The following is a 4,626-nucleotide window of genomic DNA, read 5'->3' as shown; positions in this document are numbered from 1 at the left end:
AGGGAATTTTAAATTTTTAATATCCACATTTTTTAAAAGGTAAAAAGAAATAGGTGAAGACATTTTTAAACATTCATTTGACACAATTTATCTAAAATATTATCATCTCAACATTTAACCATGTTGAAAATTATTAATGAGCTATTTTACATCCATTTTTACATACTAAGACTTCAAAATCCAGTGTGTACTTCACACTTAGAGCCATCTCAACGTAGTTCAAGCTGTCAGCCCTACGGCATAGGCTATTCTCTCACCGACATGCACGAAATTGCAGTAATCTGGGAAGGATGCATCTGCACACTTACGGGCTCTGCTCAGATGAACTGCTCTATGGTCCATGGAGTATTTTGCCTATAACGATTACAGGCCCGTGGCTTATTCTTTGGCTATTTTCTGAAGTGTTCATAGTATAGATACACTAATGTCTGGATCAGCTAAAATCTACTAATGTGTAGATACATTTTTTTAAACTTCTAAAATAATCTACCCATAGCACGTTTTCTCTGGTGGCTCCACTGGCAAAGAAAATTCTATCTATTGAATGTTGTAGAATGTGATGGTTCATTTTATGTGTCCATTTGGCTGGGCTAATGGGTGCCCAGATAGCTGGTAAAACATAATTTCTGGGTGTGTTTATGAGGGTGTTTCTGGCAGCATTTGAATAGACAGACTGAGTAAAGAAAATCACCCTCACCAGTGTGTGTGCGCATCTTCCAATCTGTCGAGGACCACCAAACAGAAAAAAAGGTGGAGGAAGGAGGAGTTTGCTCTTTCTGCCTGAGCTGGAACATCCATCTTCTCCTGCCCTTAGACATTGGAGCTCTGGGTTCTCCAGCCTTTTCATTCTGACACTACTCACTCCCCTCATCCGCAGGCCTTGGAGCGTGGACTGAAACTACAGCACCGGCTTTCCTGGACCTCCAGCTTGCAGGCGACAGATCCCAGTAACTGCATGAGCCCAGCCCTCAAAATAAATTTCTATCTCTCTGTCTCTCTGTCACACTGGTTCTGTGTCTTTGGAGAACTCTGATACATAAAGGTTGTGTCCTATAGGGGAAAAAAAGACTATTCTTATGATGATATCATGTTAGAACTTGGGAAAAGGCTAGGGATTATTACACACTTATACAACCTGAATGGTTTTAGTAAGTCAAGATAAAGAAAGTTCATTTTCCCCTCAAGCCTTACTAAAATTTACTGCATACCTCGTTTGTCTTTAATTATCCTCTTTGAAAATCTGACACAATCAGACATTTTTAGATTAAGATCAAATTTCTCTTTTTTACTTGCTGCCAGTCAATTTTTCTCTGTTTTTCTTTGCAGACAACTTTAAAATTTAACTCTGAAGGGGATGATGTTCTATGGCAGTGGGACTTATTGTAGCTCTAGTGCCACACATACCAAAAGTAGAGCTGTATTGCTGTCCCTCTGCATTTACAGACAAGTCTCTTTAGGAGATTAGAGAAAGGACAGGGATTTTCAGGGTGCTAATGCCTCCCTGAGGGTGGCACCACTGCACAGACTTTGAACTATCATCCCTGTTTCTTAGTCAGGATAAGGCTCTGGCTCTTCTAATGACCTTCCTCTTTTAAGCCTACAGGTGCCTTATTTACGCCCTCTTGATTCTTAGAGAATACGCAGGACCTTACATTCTGTTTTTATTCTGGAGGCCAGTTGTTGTCTTTAAAGAGCTATATGTTTATTTTCATTTCTAGCTTCTTTTCTTTCTAGGGCTCTATGAAAATGCTCAGTTATCTATTAGGGATCATCTAAATTCACAATTTTCTATTATAATTTTTTTCCATTTAAGGCTCATAATTAAAATTTGAGCCCATTTTCAGCTGTTGATCGTAGCTTCGAAAGCTGTTCAAAACGTTCCTGAAATCTAATTTTAAAACCTCCTGTTAATTTGTGTTTATTTAATTACAATCTTGAATCTTTGTCCAATTTGCTCTTAAGGGAAAGACTTCTGAAATGGCCTTAATGGATTTTCTGTTTTTTGTTTCTGTCTCTAGGAATTTTTTTTTTAATTTTCAGATGGATAATTTAAGTGTTTTCTATCCTCTTGTTTTTAACCACTTTTCCCATTGAGGGGCTAAAATTAGGTGCACCAGTTTATACAGATCCAGTCATCCCAGACAATAGTACATAACAAAGATCCTGTTGCAAATGTCTGTCCGTCTTCCTGAAGTCTAAGAAAATCCTTATTTATAGTACTGCTATGGACAAAATTTATATGTTGAAGCCCTAACCCTTGGTGTGACTATATTTGGAAACAGGGCCTTTAGGAGACAATTAAGGCAAAATGAGGTCATAATGATCGGGCCCTGATCAGTAGGGATAGTGTCCTTAAGAGAACAGACAGCAGAGAGCTTGCTCTCTTGCACCTTCTTTCTCTCTCCCCACATGCACAAAGAAGAGGTCACGTGAGTACATGGCCACTTACAAGCAAAGACAAGAGGCCTCCAAATGAAATCTACCTTGCCAGCACCTTGATCTTGGACTTCCCAGCCTCCAGAACTGTGAGAAATAAATTTCTGTTGTTCATGAGCCACTCGGTCTATGGTGTTCTGTTATAGCAGCCTGAACAGACTAAGTTCTTGATTCAGCTCTGGATCAGGTTTTAAATTCCACGTCTATATATTTGCCTTCTGATCCAGCACAGTTACATGAATGTTCTTTTCCTGCAAAAACCTAAGGCATTGATAGCTCATTAGATTCCAGGAAAGAACCGAAGGACTAGAGGGCTGTACGTGAAAAGCATAGACAAAGCTGCATAGAGCCAAGCAGGATAGGTCTCAGGAGTTTAGAGTATCCTTGGAAAAACTGTGCTTTAGATCCCAGCACACCAAGTGAAGATGCTGACTATCGAAAGATTGGTGTCTTTGTCTCCTGATTTTTCTAGAGTTTCTCTTAAACACATGAACTTATTGATTTTAACACAGCAAACTTTCCCTAAAATGGTCATTATTTTTTGCCACTTGCCTAAAAAAAAGTACAAGATTTAAGATCATAGGGAGATTTTATATAGGAAGAAGAATTTATTGTAGGAGTTTGAGATTTTGATACAGACAAATCCACACGAGGAAGATGGGTCACTACAGTCAGTCCAGGATGTACTCATAGATGGTAGCTCAGGTTTCTTGACCAAGCAGAAGCTAAAAATCAGCCAGACAGTCAATAACCCAATAACTGTTTACCCTAAAAACATAGACTGAGCTAAGGTACCTTCTTTCACAAGTTGACAAGACAGTAAGTGTCATAACGAAGATTTTGTAGGACACCCAAGGCTAAGTTTGACTAATTGCCTTTTCACAAATTTGTCACTAGTCTAATGGACTTCTAATCATTTGTCTTCAAGACGAGATTAAATTGGAACAGAGAATAATCACCTTATATGTTTCTCTGTCTCTTATAGAACACTCCTTTATACAATCTATAGACACAAGTAATCCAGGAAAAAACAAAGGCAATTGAAATACAACTTCACACGTACACACACACACACACACACACACACACACACACATGAGCAAAGCAAACAGCAGAAGAGTAAGCAAAGATATCTTCCAAATGTTTTATCTCCAAAGCAGAAGGTCTAATGATCTTATACAAAGACCCAGATCTATTATAATTACTTTAAACAAAGACCTCTATAGTTACAAGTCCTAGGGTAACAAAATAAATTCAGCAATGAGAGCTCAATGAAACTAGTGAGAACTCAGGTCAGTGTCGAGGCTGACTTACCTGGCAGCAGGAAGGATAAGTGGAGTTTGGACAGAGAGGCCCAGTGAACACAGCTGCTAGTCTGTGGATGTCCTAGAATGCTTCTCAGTGAGGGTCCTTGAAATGATCTCAGTAGCAACTCCAGAGTTGTCACAGAATGGTAACACCACCCTCGGTATCTGAACTGAAAAGACAAAGCCGAATGTATTGCTATCAGCTGTGTGTTACATCTGCTGTACAACAGCAGTTTTAGAAAGTTTGGAGCCAGGTGTGTCTCATTTGGATAAATGGTCTCTGATTTTGTAGAGCCAAGGTAAAAACACATGATTGTTGCTGTGGGTTGAATGTGTCCCCCAAAAAGCATGTGTTGAAAACTTAACCCCCAAAGCAACAGAGTTGGGAGGTGAGAATGAGAAGTGATTAGGCCATAAGGGTGGAGTAAATGTATTAATACTGTTACCATGCCAGTGGGTTCATTATCTTGGGAGTGCGTTTCTTATCAAAGAATGAGTCTGGCCCCCTCCTGGTCTCTCCTGCCCTGTCTTACCTTCTGCCATAGAATGACACAGCAAGAAGGCCCTTGTCAGATGCCAGCCCCTCGGTCTTGGACTGCCCAGTCTCCAGAATTGTGAGAAATAAATTTCTGTTCGTTATAAATTACCCAGTCTCAGCTATTATTATAGCAGCACAAAATGAACTTAAGACAATTGGTTTTCAGTGTTTCTTATTGCATGAGTAATGAATACTTGTAATTGCATGATACATGCTCATTCTAGGAAATGCAGTTAAGGAAAACCAGTATTAAAAATAATCCATCAGACCATCATCCAGAGATAACCCTGAAACATTTTGATATATACACATTCAAACTGTTAAAACATATAATGTATATTTTTA

Source organism: Propithecus coquereli, unplaced genomic scaffold (assembly GCF_000956105.1).
Source record: "Propithecus coquereli isolate 6110/MARCELLA unplaced genomic scaffold, Pcoq_1.0 Scaffold295, whole genome shotgun sequence".
Lineage (NCBI taxonomy): Eukaryota > Metazoa > Chordata > Mammalia > Primates > Indriidae > Propithecus > Propithecus coquereli.
This window is presented reverse-complemented; position numbering follows the sequence as displayed.